This window comes from Pan troglodytes, chromosome 10 (assembly GCF_028858775.2).
Source record: "Pan troglodytes isolate AG18354 chromosome 10, NHGRI_mPanTro3-v2.0_pri, whole genome shotgun sequence".
Lineage (NCBI taxonomy): Eukaryota > Metazoa > Chordata > Mammalia > Primates > Hominidae > Pan > Pan troglodytes.
Genome location: NC_072408.2, coordinates 22,467,428 through 22,489,021, shown reverse-complemented (window position 1 = coordinate 22,489,021; position 21,594 = coordinate 22,467,428). Strand labels below are relative to the sequence as shown.

The window sequence follows — 21,594 nt, the reverse complement described above, 5'->3', positions numbered from 1 at the left end:
AATTCCAGAATAATCTTGCTGTTGTAAGGTCCTTAATCTTAATCCGATCAGCAAAGTCTCTTTTGTCATATAAGAAAACACATTTACAGCTTCCACAGTTACGGTTAGGGTTAGGGTATGGTCATCTTTTGGGATGCATTATTTTTCCTATCAGCAGAGCCTAGCATATTTTAGATGATCTATAAATAATGCTTGTTGAAAAAAAATGTATGCAGATGATATTAAGTATGTCTGTCTTTTAAGTATATTAGACTATGTTTAGGGCCATAGGTAAATTGTATAATCTGGTATTCTCATCTGATTTATTTGTCATAACTTTTCATAAGTGTTATTTTTTCTAGAGCTCTGCCCTGCATGGGGCCATGCAAATGAATTATAACTAAATAGACCAGATGAATTTTCTATGACCTCCAATTTATCATATATTATCAACATTAGTAAAGGCTACAGAAAACTACTAAGAGTCTCTGGTTCAGTCCTTTTTTGTTAATACTTGCAGAAAAATTTATCTTTTGTATACAAATACAAGCTAATACATTCATTCTAAAACTATCTGAGTGTCTGTATGTGCCAAGCTTTGTGAAACGTGGTAGGTAAAGAGTGTGAATTAAACATGGTCCCTCCCTTAGAAGGCTTACAGAGTAACAGATAGGTAACTAAAAATTAATTACATCTGTAAGATGAGCAGGTGAGGAAAGAGTATATTTGGGGGTAAAATGATAATAGTGAATATAAGACAGTCTCTTTCTTTAAGGAGATCATATTTATTGCCTGGTTGGGAATATAAATATACAGGGAAATCTTGTCATAGCAGTGTAATTTAATCAATAATAGACATATCTTCAAGTTATAGTGATGTATTAAGAAGGAAAAGAATCAACTACACTTGAATGAGGCTGGGATGGTTTTAAAGAATAGAAAATTGTTTTAAGTTGTGTCTTGATAAATAAACAGGACTTTTTCCAGATAGCCAATTAAGGATGGAGTGTGGAAGGTTTCTGGGGAGGAGGAAAAAACTGAGTACTCCTCCCAGTTTTAAAGGAGAGGAGGTCAGGAATGCATTTGTGAATAGAGTATCATCTTAGCTGAGACCTGGAGGATGAGGAGCCACTTGTTGGGTTAAGGGGAGAGTGTAGAGTTAGGAATTTTCCAGGCAGAGAGAATGATATATGCAAAGGATTAGAGGAAGGTGAGAATGAGTATCAAGTGTGAGGAACAGAGAAAAATTCAGAAAGATTACAGCATAAAAAGGTGAGGAATTGACAAGACACTAACAAAGCGATAATAAATCAGATCATGAAAGACTTTAAACCCCTGAAGAAGTGTAGGCATTATCTGAAGAACCATGTAAATCTATTTGTATGTTTTAAGCAGGGAAGTAAGATGACAGATTTTCATGTTACTCTATTCCATTATCCTTTAACTAACTGAGTTAGCTGTTGGTCTCCCCATCCTCATGACAGAACTAATCTTATTCTTTCCATATCAAAAATTCCTCTTTCATTAATCATCACAATTTCTCTTTTTATCTACACCAAATAGACCATTCAGTATTCTTGAGAAACACTGGCTAATCTTCTAGTCGACAAAGTCACACCCAAGGAAAGCACCAAACTTCTCTGAGGTCAGTATTATGTTGGATTGTGCAGAGCCTGTTCCATAAAGATCTTTATGTGCCCAATGCAGACAGCTTCCTGCAGCTCTGCATGTGGGAGAATAGGAAATGGAAACTGATATCCACATATAAAGATGATGCAGGTATACTGTCATCTGACCCAACCTGGGGATGCAATGGGAGAAATAAAATAACATATAAAGTAGCATTTTGAAAACTTAAGTAAAAAGATTTGAAATAAAGTTCCTTGAGGCAAACTTCTCTATGACATGGTGTGTTCTTACAGTGATAGTATATTTATGGTAGTCAGTTACTGCTAAATGAAAAGAAAAATTTAGCAGATAGTTGGATTTGATATGCAAAACATGAGGGTGAATATATAAGCAGTTTATATGTTTGTCAGAGAATACAGACACAGTAAAGTCTAAAAGTCAAGAAAGAGAAGAAAAAATAACTTGGAAGCTGAAATTCACTGTATTTAAAGAAAGATGATCAAGGCACCAGAGAAATGAGACCTATCATATTAATCACAGTTTCTGATTTGGACTCTCTTCTTGAACACTAAATGACTGGAAGAATTTATAAAACTTATGAGAGAGGCTCAGAGGGGAAAAGTAGGGGAGGGAGTAGGGGAAGATATTGAGGTCAGATTTGATCTGTAAGCTAGGGGAAAAAAGATATTTTTTCAGGTCTTTTTCCTTCACAGGTTGTTCTTTAGTGCCTCTCTGACATTTGTAAAGGCAAAAGGAAGAATGAGTGGTCTTAAGAATCTCTTCCCAGACGGTATCTTTTATTATTATTATTATACTTTAAGTTCTGAGATACATGTGCAGAACATGCAGGTTTGTTACATAGGTATAAACGTGCCATGGTGGTTTGCTGCATCCATCAACCCATCATCAACATTAGGTATTTCTCCTAATGCTAACCCCCCACCCCCCGACAGGCCCCGGTGTGTGATGTTTCCCTCCTTGTGTCCATATGTTCTCATTGTTCCACTCCCACTTATGAGCGTGAACATGTGGTGTTTGGTTTTCTGTTCTTATGTCAGTTTGTTGAGAATGATGGTTTCCAGCTTCATCCATGTCCCTGCAAAGGACATGAATTCATCCTTTTTTCTGGCTGCATAGTATACCATGGTGCATATGTGCCACATTTTCTTCATCCAGTCTATCATTGATGGGCATTTAGGTTGGTTCCAAGTCTTTGCTATTGTGAGCAGTGCCACAATAAACACACGTGTGCATGTGTCTTTATAGTGTCTTTTAAATAGGTAGTGATACTATAAAATAATTGACACAGACAATTCAGTTTTGTATTGTATAGTATCAACTATCTGCATGCTAGGTTCAGGAAGACATGAACCACAGCTCAAAAGTGTTGTTGCTTTCTGACACTTTAAAGTATACATTCCAGTGATTTATGTATATGGAAAAGGAGAGGAAAAAAGAATGGAATCTCTCTGTAAAGTGTAAGTTATAAAAGAATAGGCCAGGGAGTAGTAAGGGAAACAGAGAATAAGAAAAGAGATTGTAGAAAGATAGGATGATAGGAGCTTGGTGGTGTATTCAGCTGGAATCACTTAATTCCTCTGAGCCATAGAATAATTTAGCACCCAGTGGAAATCATATCCCATTTCAACCTTGGGAAATGAAGTGGGCGACGATGAACTGGTTCGTAAGGCATGAGCTGTGGAGTTCTTCCTGAGCAGGAACATTGTATTAAAGCATTTCAGGATTTATCATGGAGGGATGGTGCCATGGAAGCGTGAGGTTGGTATGGTAGGCCATCTGGTGAGATGCAACTTGTCAATCTCCCAGATGGTTTGTGAAAAGAGAGAGACGATATTGAATTCAGATCAGCATATGAAAACAGCCATGAAATCACAAACTTACCCTTTTTCCCATATACTATTTTGAAAACTTCATTAAGTAAATTTTATATGAGTTTTATATAATCTGAGAGAACATATATAAAAGTTTTAACTTTCAATGTGGAGCAATATCAATAATGTATACCACATCTGCTTTCATCTCTTTAATAAAGGCAATGTTAGTCTTAAGTGGCTGAGTTAGGAGGAAGATAGAGAGCTATTCTTTTCATTGACTTATTTGCATTTATTTGAGTTTTATGAGATTTCTGTATAGGGAGGTCTAGTAGAATTTGGCTATCCAGAATTATTTATTTGCAAAAGAGTGCTCTGAAAAGTAATGGCCATATTTGTGAAAGACATTTCACACTTAAAAAATGTATTTTAGAACCATTTGGATGATACCTACTATTAATTCTAAAAATGAATGTGATCACAGTGTGGCATATTTCCAATGTTTCCATAATCCTGGGGCTTCAACATTAACAATGTTCAAGTGTGAGAATTGTGAAATGGTGCATAGTTCTCATTATTATTTCTTGTGTTCTTCAAGTCACAAAGCCCGGTTTTTATATTTGCCTTCTTTTTAGTTAGAACCTGACAATGATTATATAGACTCACATTAAAACTTTCCTTCAACGTAGGATATGTTTCTATAAAGAATGAAACTTTTCTTAAAAAGATTGTTTATTTATGGCCGGGCGCGGTGGCTCATGCCTGTAATCCCAGCACTTTGGGAGGCCGAGGCGGGCGGATCACGAGGTCAGGAGATCGAGACCATCCTGGCTCACACGGTGAAACCCCGTCTCTACTAAAAAATACAAAAAATTAGCTGGGCGTGGTGGCAGGCGCCTGTGGTCTGAGGCAGGAGAATGGCGCGAACCCGGGAGGCGGAGCTTGCAGTAAGCGGAGATGGCGCCACTGCACTCCAGCCTGGGAGACAGAGCGAGACTCCAGACTCCGTCTCAAAAAATATATTTATTTTTGAGACAGGGTCTTGCTCTTTCATCTTGTCTGGAGTGCACTGGCACAATCATGTTCACTGCAACCCCGACTTCCCGTGCTCAAGCGATTCTCCCATCTCAGCCTCTGAAGTAGCTGGAACTACAGGTGCGAGCCACCATGCCCAGGTAATTTTGAAATTTTTTGTAGAGATAGGGGTCTCGCCATATTGCCCAAACTATTCTGGAACTTCTGGACTTAAGTGATCCTCCCGCCTTGGCCTCCCAAAGTGCTGAGATTATAGACATGGACCACCGCGTCCAGCCTTTAAATTTTAATTTTAAATTCATATTAAATGGTTGCTTATTTAGGACATTTAACGTTAAATGCAAATGTTTGAGATAATTAGGACTTTCATTAATTTCTAATATTCTATCCACTGTGGAAATTAGAAATAAATACATGGAGCACAGTATCAAACAAGAAATAAACTTTTTACCTTGTATCTATTTTCATATTCAATTAAGATGTCAAAACGTTTACAAACAGAAGAAATTTAACACAGGCTTTAAAAAATTAGATTATATTTATGTTTTTCATCTTCCTGTATGCTATCCTGCATTTGATTATTTCACTGTCCACTAGTTTATTCAACTCAACTAGAAGATGGACAAGGCAAATGAGAGGAAGATAAAATTAGATAAGTAATTTTTGCTATTTTTAATGTGATGGGGTCGGGAGTGGAGATCCCAGCTTGTGCCTAAATGGACTTCACACATCTTCACACACAATTATTCTGGTACACACACCTGAATAGGTACACATACCTGAATAATTAGTGACACTGAAATTCCAGAAACCTATCGGCCCACAGCTGACAAACTGCAATGGGAAAACCAAACTAACAAAGAAAACCCCAAAGCAACAGCTTGACATACTAAGAAAGGCTTAGTTTTCAAGGCATGGGAAGATTTTGGGTACATCAAGGAAGGTGCTGGGGTTGGCAGTGGTCGCACCTGGTCGAGCAGGGCAGATGTCTAACAGGAAAACTTCGAGGCTGGAAGGGCAGAGAACTAGGGTTCCACAGCAAAGCCCCACTGGGCACTGAGCAACACCTGCGAGGGCTCTTCATAGGAAAAAGGCTGATATTGGGTGTGTACTGGTTGAGCCAACTGCACTGTAATTGGAGTTATTATTATAAATATGTAATCACTTTTACCTACAGATAAGTGAAATCCAAGGAGACACTGAATGATTAGCACAGTATTAGGCACACAATTGATGCTCTATAAATGTTCATAGAAAGAAAGAATAAATTATGCTCAAATATAACATGAAAGATGATTGGTGATCATAGACATAAAACACTGTACAAACAGAATGCTGGGTGGTATGGGTATGAAATTAGATAAACAACAATTTTTAATGAGAATGATCTGGTCAGTATATAAAAGACAGGGCTAACATAAAAATAGTTGCCATTAGACAGAAATTTTTATGACTTTTATATATTAAGTCATTCCAGACACATAATTAAGCTGTGACTTCAGGTGACAGAAAGTGCACTTGGGTATGGCAAACTTTAGTTTATAAAAAGAAAAAGAAAGTACTACCGTGTTAATTATAGGCTTCCACGAAACACACTACACACATGCACAGATACACATAAATGTGGAAAAGAAAACATCTCTGTCCCAGAGTCAATGAAACAGGTGATGCAGACATTTTTAATAAGATAATATGTATTTAAATTGTGCTTTACAGTTTACAAAGTGCTTTCACAGATTAGCTCATTTAGACCTCACAGTAATACTGCGAGGTAGAGGTGATTATGATTGTCATTTTTACAGAGAGGTGAAGTGACTAAGTGATTGCAGGCAGGTAATCTTTGCTTTATGCTGCTTTGCTCTATTGACAATGCTACGACCTTTTTGTTTTGTTTTGTTTTTAATCAGGTACTTGGTTTTCTCTTACCTGAGGCACATACTATATTTTATTTAATAGCTGTTAAAAAACCTCAGAAGATATGCACATTCAAGAATTCTTCCCAGCCAGCACTTTGTTTCAAGTGATGGAACTCTATAAAGGCAGTATGCCTTTAATAATAGTACAGCACATTTTGTCATAAGCAGTCTGTTCCTTCAAAAATTATCATGAAACAGATTGAGAGCTAAATATGAAATGCTGAGCTCTCCAGTTGAAGCAGAGACCTCATTTCATTCAGATCAACTCTAGACAGATAAGACAAGAAATGGCTAGAAAATTATTCTATTTTTTTCAGTCATGGCAGTACACTTCCCAGCTCAAGGTTGAGACAATTTACAGAGGAGGGGGTATGGCATAGCCTGCTTAACTAATAACTTTCTCTGTGGGATATATACTAAAGAGACAATAGGCATATTCTGGGGTCTTCCTTTTGTAGAAGCATCATTAGCTTATAACTTTCATATGCAAAGTTTAATATCTCATGGACAAACTAAAAAATAAAAAAAGGAAAAATAACATCTCCTTGGGCAAATGAATTAATCTCTTTAATTGTGTATTAAGAGTTAATGTTGTTCTTCCACAATTTTTTGCAGATACTCTAATAAATTAAATAAAAAGAAAAGAAAAACAAACAAAACCCTTACCTTAAGGTATGCTTTTTCTTTGCAAAACTAATTTCACTGAACAGTCAGATACGTAATAATAGGCCTCCTGGGGATGTAATTTTTTATGCAACTTGACACGCAAGTAATGAGTAATTAATTATGTCTTCTATTTACACTTTGTCAGATAAGAGTATTAAACAGAAGAGCTGAGAGGAACACAGAACACTACTATTAATCTGTTTAATTTGCAAATCTAATGTAATCAAAAGGAAGACATTAGTGTTAAAATTGTTGTTGTCTGGTGGTATCTTTCTTGGAGGGAAAGGCCAATCTGAGGTGTAAAAGTCTCATAAAGCCAGCAAGTCACAAAATCTCATACAGGCTTCTAAAGCCAGGGCATAAGTCTGCCATGGTGCTTCTAACGTTGACCATAAAAGCTCCAGATTTAAAAGAATTTAAAACACCAGTTCTCCCCATCAGCACGTAACATTACATTCAGCTCTGTGTAATTATCTTACAGAGTACAGAAGCATCAAATCTATTACACTGAAGAAGATAAAAAACAAAAGAATAAGCCTGACGTTTACGAATATATAGGAATCCACTGATATACAGACTTTTTTCTGGGAACACGTGCCTGACAGATTGATGGACAGAAAAAAGAAACCGCAAGAATGATTTTGGATGGGCAGGAATCAGCTGTCTCCAGGAGTGATCCCTACCCCATTTCTGTCCAAAAGGCAGTCCCAACCAAGGACTGATTCAGTCACCTGTGTCTCGAGATATTTCCATAGTAAGAGGAAGAGGAAGAAGTGGTAGACCAATAAAGGGGAAATACAAGCCGTGTCATAGTTTTCACACAAAGTAGTATGGTATGTTACAGTGTGTGTAGAGTTCTATGGTCAAATGGACCAAGGTTTCACTCCTAACTCCTTTAGTTTCTCCCTGAAACTCAGTTTGCCCATTACTGAAATGATTATAATATATAGGAGTATATAAGGATTCGATGAGATAATGTACATAAAGTTCCTAGGAATGTCCCCAATAAACAGCAGTCACTCAGTCAATGGTAGGGATCATCAGTATCATCTCCATCATTATCAATAAGGCAGTGAGGCTTGGAAGAACTAAATCATTTAATTTCTGCTTCAGTTACCTATATTGATTAGTTCCTTTGGGACATATCTTATATACAAATGCAGATAGAACCTCCATTGTTGAGTTGGTGGCATGGTTATGTACATAATGGTGAGGTTTAGATTCTCTACTTAGCTTTGGCTAGCAACATGTAGTTTTAAATAAAATACAAACATGTAGAAGAAATTCTACAAGTATGGGAGCATATATATATGAATTGTAATTACTATAGTAAACGATGGCAAATTTTTAGTCACATGCAGAGGATATAAATTTGAAAGTATGCTGACAGTTACAACTTGTCTCTGAAAAAATCCATTTATTTTTCATTTATCTCTAAGAGTGCATACCGATTAATGCATAAACAACATGATCCAGGGGAGTTGAAGTCTAGGGACTAATTTACTGAACTACCCAAGCAACAGAGGATTATTTTATCTAATTAAGACAGAGCACACGTATTTAGAATTAAGCATTTGCATTTAACAGCAAATTTGGAATTATAAAAGCAATTAAAGCTAAAATGCGGTATGATAATTTTTTTCCTGCACACCACTGCTGAACTAAAGCTCATTTTAATGTTTCTCTTTGTAGCATTATTGAATAGATTATTATGAATAGAAGTTCATGGCTAGGCGAAACCACCTTTTCAACCTCATTTCCAACTACTCATCCTCCTCAGGACCTGAATCTGTCCCCACTGTTTTATTCAAGCCTCCTAAACATAACTTACATTTTCTCGTGTTTCTACTTCTGTTCTTCTGTTTCTCCAATGTGAAATGTTTTCCTTAATCTGCTCTTAACTGTTTAAACTCTATTGGACTTATATTAAATTTTTGTCTTCCTTCATGAAATCAGTGCTCCCTCCAGCCCAAGAGCTTTTTCCTTTATCTGAATGCAAGGACATTTATTTTAATACAGTTCTCTTTCTCATTCATTTATAAATTAATAGGTTAATACTTCAAAGCTTCTATTATAGTATTAACTCATATATTGCCCTTTAGCTTCTTACATGTTTGTTATTTTCACTTATATTACAGACTTCTTAGCAAAATAACTTTGTTTTGTACTCTTAAAATGAGGAACACAGTGCCTTCCTTACATGTTTACCTTAATACATGTTTGATGATTGACTGGTGGAAATATCTGAACATGTATTCATCTTCACATTAATACTTCATCCATTCTTTTCCTCTACTCTGCTCCTGTTTTACTCAAACCTTGTAAGCTTTTCTTATACTTTCTATTTTGTTCAGACTTATTTATACCATTTCCAGATATGCTACTTAATAATTACTAAAAGAATGGAAGACTATTACTTTATCAATTAATATTTTGCCCTTACCTCTTACAGTGGTAATTTCCTTTTTTATCTGATTCTCTGAAGAGTCATTAAAATGTTGCCTTTAACAATGTTGTGGGAATTATGAAGGGGAATGCCTTAACGATTGGTCCTTTCAAGAACTTTCTAGATAAACCTGGTAAGAATATAGTCCAATATACAACCTGCTTCGTAATAAATTTGAGTTTGCAGCTAATGGTGTTTTATTGAGGTCTTTGTGTATTTTGTGTATGTTCCTAGGTGCTTCAAATTTGCTTCGATAACTTACTTTCCCTGCAATTGTAGTTATTGTTTTTCTGAAACAGTCCCTATAGGACAAAGACTATATCTATCCACTGTTAAAATACATAGCAGAGTGCCACACACACATACAAAAAACAAAACAAAGCAAGCTTTGAAAAACCTAATAAAGTTTTTAAAAACATTTTTCTTGGAGATAACTACAGATTTATAGGAAGTTGCAAAGAAATATACAGGAAAGTTCCAGGTACTTTTGATCCTGCCTCCCCCAATGTTGATATCTTACATATTAAAACAAGAAAAATCCAAACAGTGAAATTGATATTAGTACATCTCATAGAGCATATACAGATTTCACCAGTTACATATGTGCTCATTCGTGAGTGTATGCCTAGATCTTACAAATTTATCACATGTATAACTTTATGTAATTACCACCACAATCAAGATATATAACTGTTTCATTATTTCAAGGCTTCCTCATGTTAGCCCCTTTTAGCCACATGCAGCTATTCCCCATTCCCCTAATCCCTAGTCTTTGGCAACCATGAAACTTTCCTTCATCATAATGTTATATAATGGAATCATACAGAATGAGACCTTTTGAGATGGACTTTTTCCACTCAGCATTATTTTCCTGAAGTTCATTTAAGTGGCTATGTGTATCAATGGTTCATTCCTTTTCATTGCTGAATAATATTATATGGTATGGATGCACCACAGTTTTTAAACTTTTTACTTGTTGAAGGACATTTTGGTTATTCTCAGTTTTGGGCTAGTAGAAGTTTCTAGGAATATGTGTGTACAGGTTTTAGTTTTTGATTAAGATAATTGCAATTCCTTTTCTATGGTTAGTTCATCTTACTTAGAGCAGAGATTTTCATGGATGAGTGAGATGAACGAGGAACTAGTGACTGCATACTACACAAAACGTGTTTGTTTGTGTTTTCAGGAAGAGGTAACCATCCATCACGGTTTTCCCAGAACAGGCTGATTTGCGTCTTCTGTCCTGGCATAAGGATCCCTTCACTCTCGAAAGTGTTCCGGTTGGTATGATAAATTACATAATCACTCTGATTCAGTTTACATAAGGATCCCAAGTATCACTATTATGCCTGCTTGGTTATGATGGAGTTGAATTTTAGTAAATTTGTAATTTTTCTAAGTGCCTGTGGAGTGACTCACTGGAGTCTGAGGAATGAGATCATCTTCCTGCAATGAATGATAGTCTTGCTGAAGTCTCTACTATTCCTGCTGGCTTCTTTTCTGCTATAAAATATTTCTTCCTACAAAACGTTTCTTCTTGAGTCAGTTTTATGGTTGAGGACACTGTCCAAGCTCATGCCTTAGCTCCACAACTGGAAAGGAAAATATTCTTTCACCTCCCCTGCCATTGCCGGTTTGAAAACAATTGTAGGACTAGGTTCTGATTGTTCTGGCTTAGATCACATGCCAATTCCAAAGACAGTGGTCAGCGAGGTGCAGTCCCCACATGGGCTTAGGTCAGGTGTTCACCTCTTGGCTGTTCATTCTGCCCAGAGCAGTGAGGTCAAGTAGGAGAATGGTATCCCAACTTCAGACTATGTGGATCAAAGAGGAAAAGAAATTTTCCTCCAAGATTAGCAAGATATTAGCAAGGCTGGGCGTAGGCTGACCTGGTGGGATGGCAGACTGGGCTGCTGGAGGAATAGTGATCTGTGCAGCCACTGTGATTTGTCTTCTATGAAGAGATCAGTACACTGCCAAATGCCATAGCTAGTAAAGAATACAGCCAGAATTCAATCCTATATCTTTTTTTTTTAACCAGCATGCCTTTATTCTTAAGTTCCTTATGCACAGTGTTTAGTTGTGAAAAAATGGAAAATAAATGCCTGCCAATATAGCCTCTGAAGTTTTGCTATGTGTGTAATTCTTCAGTAGTTACACTAATGTTGGGCACATACATAGACAACAATCTCTTTGCTCAACAAATTCCTTTTCCCCACTTCATGGTTACAATCTGTATCTATGATCATCTACGTCTTTAACAATGCAAATACACTTGGGAATTGCATGCAATTGACCTTGACATATGGGTTAATGTCCTAAATTGCAGAAGAGTGAAAATGTTCAGGTCTTGAAAAAAATTATCACAATACCTTTAAGTGAAAAAAGCATGTATAGTAGGGAAGTTTTATACCTTTTTTTTTTTTAACATACACACTCAAATGCACAGATACAGGAAAAGATTTGGAAAGATATGTCTCCAGATGGTAGCTATTTTGGAATGCAGTGTTTAGGAATGATGATATTCTTCTTCTGCCTGTTGTATTTTATACATTTTCCGCTGTGAACATCTATCAGTTTTCCAGTTCTTTGTATGTTATTACAGAATTCTCGTGCATGATGATGCACACCTGATTCAGGCTTAAAGATATCAAATTAAGAATACCTTACTTCAAAACCATAAGCAGCCATATAGTAAAGAGGCTAATTGAAGGCCTCAGTGTAGCAGCAAGAATTTCAATGGAAAGATTCTCATTAGTTTCTCAACTATCCTTCAGAAAAGAAAGATGTTACATCAATCTAGCAGTAGAAATGAACCAAGGTAATAGCGTAGAGATGGAAAAAGGGTTTAAAGATGCAACTGTATTTTATTTGTTGCAAATAAATAAAATGTAAATCCAAGGAAGCAATCTGAGACACATTATAAGGGTGGCTCAGTTTTAGCAAATTTCGCTAATTAAAAAAAAATAACAAAACCTCATAAACTAAGTTTTTAGAATGAATTCCAAAGTATTTAGTTCTAAGTCCTTGCGATTATTTTAGCAAAGCTTTGTCAATACCACAATTTCCATATTGCAAATCTCAAGTATCTAACCACTTTGAATAAAGCCTATAGTCAGTTCTAAAAGACTAATTAAAAAGTATAATTTAGTTAGGGAAAATTGCAGAGGAAATTCCCCCATGACAATGCAGAATAAACTTGGGCACATCTCCTCACTATGTTTATATGTAAATAAGGCTATTACACCAATGCATTTCATAAAAACCTTTTTTTTCTATAATCCTTTAAGAGATGACCACATGACTCAATGTTTAATAATACATGGAGACAATATACCATTCCCTCGGTCTTTTACTATTTATCTTATTAATCAACTTAACATTCACGAACTTTAGAAGCCAATTTTTTTTCCTAGATAAAAATCTAAGAATTTTAAGTACATTCAAATGAGAAGATATTTCTTAAGGTGATGGTGTCAATATGTATTATTATAAGTGTGATGCTTATACTTTGTGGTATTTGGCAGTAACAACACTTCAATTTTTATAATTACACTTTAGTTATCAGCACAATATCAAAGTAAGTAGAAAGCTCATAGTAATTTTACTAGGATATCTATTTTATGGATCACCAACTTGACTAAAATTGGAAATTCCTGGCTTATCTCAGAGACAGGATGATGTGTGACAATTAGCTTAATTCTAGTGTAGCCACTCCAGAGACAGAAAGAGACTTGTGTAAATGTGTTTTCAAATGTTTCCAGAAATTTTGATTTGATATTGAGTAAAGAAGATTATTAATTTTAAGGAAAACAATTCATTAAAGAATTATTAATGCTATTTTTATACTCCAGAAGTGAGTCTCCTGATCATAAATTTATAAAGGCAGGAGCAAAAACTCCTTTCAGTCATGTATGTGAGAGTGTAAATAATTTGATCACAATTTCCTTCTATTTTTGGCTTTGGATGATATATTGATTTGCCAACAAACAGAAACAAAATTAAAGTTGTAGAATAAAAATTACAGCTAACCCAAACTTCAGTACTTTTTCAGTACAGTTAATAGACTATGGATATAGATCAGTGCATTACAAGATTATGTAATACCTTTCAACTTACCAGAGAAATACTGAATTATTTAAGTAATAGTAGTTGTCTTAAGCATATATTTTGTATGTTAGTCACTTGAAAATCTGGACAATCCAGGTTTTTGGTCTATATGTACTAACACTTTAATGTATGTAGCACTCATGAATCAGCATGTTTAACTCACTGTCTGTGTTGCATAATAAAATATTTATCACCTAGTATTTCAACTGAGTATAAAAATTACCAGTTGTTTCTATAAGAAGTTACGTAATGGAATTTTATCCAGGAAAAGACAATCATTTTCAAAAAGTCATTTTTAAAATTTCCGTGAGGTATCTATGTGCATTTAAAAAAATAAACAATAAAATTTCCAAAAGTAAAGGAAATCATAAAAGTTTTAAGTTTTGAAGAAAAACAATAATTTATCATCAGAGCTTCAGTTAGTTGTGTGAGTTTCCAGAAATGCCGTTTGAGGTCTAGAGACAATCTGGTTATATTGACGTGCATGGCGAGAGAAAAAAAGATTTACACATTAAGTTTCTATTTGACATTTTCAAACCGTAGAGCCAAGATAAAAACAAAGTTTTACATTTTAAAAACTTACTTTTTATAAGTAAGTAAATTATAGGCACAGTCAATGAATACGATGGAGAATAAATGATCAGAAAAGCTATGCTTTTGCTTCATTACACAAGGGAACCTATTTATGACTTGGGCACCCATCATTTGGTCCTCAGTGGTTTACTCTAACCTGATAAAATAAAGAGAAAAAAAAGGGTCAGGAACATTATCTTGACGTCTAAATGAGCTCATTTTCACCTGTGGTAATAAAACCTCTATTCCCTCCACCAGAGCAAAATGGCATCTCCAGGTCATCCTCCACCCTGCTGCCACTGCCTCCCCAGCCCGACTCAGTGGCGCCTGCCTGATAGACCCTCCCTCCTAGCTCATCTCACTGTGCAGCTTCTCTACTCCCTGTGCTTGCACACCTGCATCCTGCTCTTCCTCTGTCTCGAGTCTGTCCCATACCTTCCGTTTGACCTCCCTCACTCCATTTATTTATTCAACACTCATTCATTCACTCGTTCAACAAATGTTCACTGGACATTACCATAGGCCAGGCACTCTTCCAGGAGCTGAGGATACAACAGTGAACACAATGGACAAAGTCCTTGCTGTCATGAAACCTATAAATATTCCCATAGAGGAGCTAAGTTATCATAAAATATGCAATGTAATGTCATTTAGTGAATGATACATTCTCTGAAGAAAAAGAAGCTTAGGTAAGAGTGGTAAAATGTTAGAGTGATAGGGATGATTTTAGATAGGCTGTTCAGAAAGACGTGCTGAATAAAAATGTTTCTTGAGCAGAGATTGGAATAATATAAAATCTGCATGTATAGAATGCTCACTATGTGCCATGCATTTTTCTCACACTAGCATTCCCAACTCCTTACCATGGTTCATCATGGAACACCCTCGGGAAGAATAAAAACTGTTTTCTACTCAATTTGTTATTGGGGCTATAAAAAAGAAAAAAATGGCAATAGGCAGAAAACTCAGGCTGGTGTAAATAGCTTTAAGTTGTGTGATGGAGGATGAGGACAGAACAGTGAGATGACAAGCTTCTCACATTTTATCTTTATAAGCCATCAGGTCTGTTGGCAAAGCAGTTATTCATAACATGCATGAGAGCAAGAGCAGTTACTATATAGTGCTCTACTAAAGTCAAACAGAGATGGAAGTAACATGTGAATGCTACAACCAGAAGTAGTTAATCTCAAGACCAAACCAAATCAACAAAACAACAAAACTGTTGTCTGGAGGTGGAATGGCTACTTTACAGCTGTTGGTAATGTCACCATTTATGATTAATTAGCAGTGATATTAGAGAAAATATCTAAGCATCAGCTTAAATTTTGAACTAGATGGTCTTTGAAAAAATATGGCTTTATGATTCAATGATATATACTGAACAAAGTTGATTGGTCTGTTAAGCTATATATTAAGATAATTACATTGGAAAATGATGTTAAAATGTATGGTTCATTTTTTGATTCAAAACTCAAAGAAACATTTTACATGTACAATTACTGAAGCCAGAATTAGTACAGTCCATAAAGTAAGGAAGATATCTACGTATTTTCCTCCAAAAGCATTTTCCTGAACATCAGTGTTTTATAAGAAATTTGGGATGATTGCTTTCCAAGCAAATTCTCCTGATTCTGAGATTTAAATTACAGTTGATCTTGCTGCTATGTTTTCTTTATCCTTAAGGTTACATTTATAATTTTTTAAACAAAGGAAAGATAAACAAAGCATCTATCATATAAGCATAAATATTGTTTCTTAGAGCATATTCATTATTCTCCTGAGGTCAGAAGTTCAAGACCAACCTGGCCAACATGGTGAAATTCTGTCTCTACTAAAAATACAAAAAATTAGCTGAGCAGGCTGGTGCATGCCTGTAATCGCAGCCACTTGGGAGGCTGAGGCAGGAGAATTGCTTGAACCTGGAAGGCAGAGGTTGCAGTGAGCCTAGATCATGTCACTGCATTCCAGCCTTGGTGGCAGAGCAACAAGACTCTGTCAAAAAAAAAAAAGAAAGAAAGAAAAAGAAAAAGGATACTATAATCAAACAAGTTTGAAAATGTTATACACCATATTTCTCCTGTGGAAGATACAATACGTGTTAACATATTAAAAGTTCTAAGAAATTCTGGCACACAAAAACAAGTTAATACTAGTTTAAACAAAGTTAAACTAATAATTTCCCAAATTCATGTCACCACAAAGGTATTCATTTTTAATAACATTCAATACAAGAGTATTGCCAGCCTCTCCAGTGTGCTGTGGAGCACATTTTGGGAAATGCTGCTCTGTACACATTTTTATTGCCCTACCTCTTTGACTTCACTTTGCCTATTTTTACTATTTTTCTCTTTAGTTTATTGTTATACATAACATTAATTGAGTGCTCACTGTATTCTAGGCACTGTTCCCAGTACTTTATGGTCATTTTCTTATTTATTCCTGACAATAATTCTAAGACATATGTATAAGAGATGAACAAAAGGGAATCCAGAGAGGTGAAATAACTTTCCCAGCATCCTACTGCCAGTAAATAGCATAGTGGAGAATTGATATTGACTTCAGGTCTCTCTGATCTCACCTGGCACCTATGCTCTTATCAGATAAGGGGCTGCTTTTTTATTCTTCAATTCCCGGAAGCATTTATACCTCCCAGTCTCCAGAGAGTCCAATAGCCTACCTATTTCCTAATATAAAGATATTTTCCAGACCTTAGCTTATAGGGCCTCTCTGTTGCATTAGATGCTATTTGCCAAGTCCTCCACTTGAAATTTCCTAGATCTTGGGTTTCCTTGATTTTGCTTTCCTTCTGTACCTCTCTGGCTGTGCCTTCAACTTCTTAAATTCCTTATTTGCCTGAAATTAACAATCGGTGCCTCTCAAGACCCCCTTCCGGCCCACTGCCCTTCACTCCCTTTCTCTCTGCTAGGGGATCCCATTCACATCTCCAGGCCTTCCATCTCCTCTACCCTTCAGACTCATATCAAGTACCTGTTTTTGTTTATTTATTTGTTTTCAACTGCTTCAAACTCAAAGGTCTACCACTAAACCTACCATGTCTTATATCAGTCATGGTCCCAGCAGGACACTCAAAAAGAAAATCCCAGAGAATGAAATGAAGGGATGGACTAGCCAAAGGGATCAAGGTTTGGAGCAGAAGTAATGTATTAAGCATGGAGAAAACATACTTAGGGTCTAGAAGCAGGGAGAAGCTATTGCTCTCAAGGGATAAGGACAGAGAACTGTTTCAGGAATTTGGCCAGAACATCAGCCTTGTAAGAGGGGGTGACTATAGAATTGGAAGAGAGAATGAAGCCACTGCCTAATGGGGGCTGGCCAGGGTGGAGGCTAGGAGAATAAATGATTTGATTTCTCCCTCCTTCTAGCAGTAATCTTTGGCTAGTGCCTTCTATTGGCCAAACTCACTAGGAGCCAAAGGGCAAGGGAACAGGAAGAAATGGTCCATAGAGGGACACTTCCTGGCACTGGGCACAGTGGAGAGGTGAGTTGATCTCGAGAGCAGACTATCCAGCACAGTTGATCTCCAGAGTAGACTGTCCAGCATACGTTATCTTGAGACCGCTACTCTTCCAGGCAAGAGGGTTGATTACCAAGAAATTACCCTACATCTTGCTCTCTCCAATTTCCCACATCTAATCAGTCTTGCCAATGTAGCTATTTTTCAACATTGCCACTCTTTGACTGTCTGTCACCCTAATGCCAGTGTTTGTCGTCTCTTAATTGGATAATTTCAACAACCTGCTACTAGTTTAATTCTTCCAGGCTGGCTCTACCTTTGGGATAGCCTTTCCTGCAGGCAAAGAGCTCTATCTGAAATGCAACTCTTACCTCACTAATGCCTTGATTAAACCCTTCGATAAGGCCTCTTCCCCTAGAGAATACAGAGATCCTTCTTTCTGGCTCAGCATGTAGAAGTCTCCCTGATCTGGCTCCTGTGGCTTCATTGCCTTTGATATATATCTGCATTTTCCTAAACTCTGCCATGCTTTTCACAACACCGGGCCTTTGCTCGTGCAGTTTTCTCTGCCTATGTGTGTATATATTTAAACCTTACTCGTACCTATGCTTCAGGACTCAGCTCAGGAATCATCTTAAAATAAATCATTTCCCAAACCACTAAATAGTTAAGTGTCTCTCCTCTAGCAGCCCACATTTTCATCCTTAAAACAAAACACCATATTCTAATGACCATCATCTGTGTCCATGTTCCCACTATGCCACTGCCAGGGACTCAACTATTATCCACTTCTGTACCTATAATATCTAGTAAAATTCCTGGCACATATTAGATGCTTAATGGATGTTTGATTAACTAAATGGAATTGGGCAGTGAGTCTTTATTCTGGAATACAAAAGACAGTATTGAAGAAGAAAAGGAGCTTCTCAATCTTTCCATTTTGGCATTGGGGAAAGACTGGTCAGCCAAAAAATGTTTATAGGATGCTCTTTCAAGGAAACTAAAAGACAAGGAGTGGTTAATTATAATTAATGCCAGGATCCAAAAGCAGGAATACTAGAGTTTATCAAAATAGAATATTGATTCAGAAAGTAAGTACAGGGAGGTGGGAATCAGGCTTCAGATAGGACCGAAGATACAAAGGGCACTGAAAATTCTTTTGAATTCTCTGACATCTGGTTTGTACATGCCAATCACAAATTCCTATGTGTGGAACCAAGAGAGAATCACAAGACACATATCAGCACAGCAGGCTCATAATTGGTCTCTGATACGGGTTAAAGGTAGAGAGAACCAGGGTCAGAAATTCCTCTGCACTTAATTTGGTCAATGGCGGGTAATGAAGGAACAGTATTGAGAGCATGGTAGAGTCATATGACGCCTTTCCTCACCCATTATATAAATCACTGATATTAAAAACTTAGTAGGCAGAAAGAGGAAAATAAAACAAAGTCTCAGTTATCTGAAAACAGTAAAATGAAATAGCACAAAAAAGGGAAACATTCATCATTTAAATCTCATATAGATTACTATTAATATAATTCTGATCTTGCACCACTACTTGTAGATAAATTGCATTCCTATTCTTTTAATTTGCTAGTAAATGTACCAAAAATCACATTTAAAAATAGATTTATTTAATTTAAATTTTCATTAACATAGAAATAGTTTTGTTAGAAAAATGAACTGTGCAGCATTCCTATTTATAAAGAGTGAAAAACCAAATAGATAAAGAGTATTTGATAAGAAAATACATTTATTTGCATATAAATAGAATTGCAGTGTATTTGTTTTCATCAAATGTTCTTCATTTCATTCTCTAATTTTCCCTATATTCATTTTCTTACAGAAATTACCATTCATACTCATAATTTGCAATACCGCTCTCAAGCTTGAAGTCCTATTTCCATTTCTGATTCTCTGTTTCTGAAATATTTTTCCAAGCATATATCACTTTTCTCCCTTTCATCTCAATTTCCTGAAAAAAAAGGAAAGAAAAAAACCTTTTATCAAGAAATCCCTGCAACCTTGTTTCAAACATCTTCTGTTTGTTTGGTGGTTTTAAAATATTCAGAAGAAAAAGGAGCTGGCCTTTAAGTAACTAGAATGTCTAAGGAAAGAAGAAATCTTTCATTCGGGAATTAGATGCTGAAAGACTTGCGAACGCTTTTCTGGCACAAGGCTAAGATATGATCCTACTCATAGAAATAAATTAAAAGGTACAGTGTGCAGAGGAAAAAAAAAATCTAAGGATTGGTGTTCTGAAGACCTAGAACAAGCTTGGAAAAGGGAAACATTAGGAGTAATCGGTGATAGCAGATTACATGAGAGGTATTTAATTAAGGAGGTTATTCACATATACTTTTTTTTTTTTTTTTTTTTGAGACGAGTTTCACTCTTGTCTCCCAGGCTGGAGTGCAATGGTGTGATCTTTGCTCACTGCAACCTCCGCCTTCCGGGTTCAAGCGATTCTTCTGCCTCAGCCTCCCGAGTAACTGGGATTACAGGTGCCTGCCACCACGCCTGGCTGTTTTTTGTATTTTTAGTAGAGACGGGGTTTCACCATGTTTGCCAGGCTGGTATCGAATTCCTGACCTCAGGTGATCCACCTGCTTCAGGCTCCCAAAGTGCTGGGATTACAGGCGTGAGCCACCTCTTATTGGCTGATAGAAACCCTATGGGACCTGCTGGAGTCAACAGCACCAGGAGAGAAGGAACCCATTCACACTCATCCCAATCCATTCACACTCTTGCTCACTTTACTTGAGCCACATTAACCTTGTTTGGGTTCCTCAAATCAGTGACACCAGTGCACAAAAAAAACTTACATATTTATTTGAGCAAAAAGAGCTGATATAATGGGTATTTAAGATGACTATAGAAGAGTTCTGTAAGAAATTGGGTTATACGACCTTGGATTAAACACTACCATAGGGATAACCAAGACCAGGGTGCAGAAAATACTTCATCTCTTAAGGGTGATGTCTGACAAAACATTAGGAGGATTTCTACTAGGAACTTACAGAAATCTTGGTCAGTTCTGGTTGGTTGTGGTCATAGCGGAGTGGTGATGTGGAAGAGGAGGCAAAAATATTACCTGTATATCTGGGTACTAGCTGAAATTGTAGGTCACCCATACAGGTTAAAAAAATCAATTTCCCCTAGTATGTCATTTGCTACTTTTTAATTAATAACATTAAACAGAGGTGAGGTAACATTAATGAATAAATGAGCAACTGAGAATATTACATTTCTGGGAAAAATAACACAATGATATTTTAATTTATGGTTTTAATAAGATTCTAATATAAGTGATTGGTAAAAATTCTACTATTTGAATGTAATGAGTGCATTGTAGTTATGATTATTTAACTCCCATAATGATAATTTTCCTATATTTTCCTTAAAGATGTGTTCACAAGTCAATATTACAATATTTCATAATTCTCAGTCAGAGCTTTTATATAATGCAGAAAATTGAAATCTGTTTATTAACCTTCTATTAAATTCCTAACACCACATACTAGCACCATGGAAGATAGAAATATTACAGTAGACATTCCTTTATTTCAAAAATATTTACAACATATTTGGAGTAATTAAATGAAAACATTAAGTGCTTTACAGTAAAGCTCATCATTGCACTGGGATATGTTTCTGAAAATGCAACATCACTGAAACTGTGTACGGAGAGGCATTAAATTAGGGGAAAATGAAAACTTGTGGTCATTGTTGTTAAGCCTTCTATTGTGCCACACTGCTACCAATTACAATGTTTTATTTAAGTGCATCAACTGTATCTGACATCAAACATTCTTTTACAACCCCTCAAGTTAGAATTATATTTATAAGGTTCAGGAGTAAATCTGCTTATACGTTTAAATACCTTTAAGTTGGATATTTAGATAGTAGAAATAGTGTTACATTTTAAAA

General features: G+C 36.1%; 1 protein-coding gene and 1 long non-coding RNA gene across 3 annotated transcripts in view; one reads left to right on the top strand and one right to left on the bottom strand.

The window, feature by feature from the left end:
- LOC129136514 (uncharacterized) overlaps positions 1-21,594 on the top strand; it is a 110,632-nt gene that overhangs the window by 521 nt on the left and 88,517 nt on the right. Inside the window, exons 2-3 of the long non-coding RNA XR_008538251.2 lie at positions 1,543-1,624; positions 10,690-10,783. This is a non-coding gene — a long non-coding RNA (uncharacterized LOC129136514). The remainder of the gene's footprint in view (positions 1-1,542; positions 1,625-10,689; positions 10,784-21,594) is intronic.
- The window catches only part of PTPRO (protein tyrosine phosphatase receptor type O), a 265,422-nt gene that overhangs the window by 239,552 nt on the left and 4,276 nt on the right, over positions 1-21,594 (bottom strand). The gene's annotated exons all lie outside the window — the stretch shown is intronic.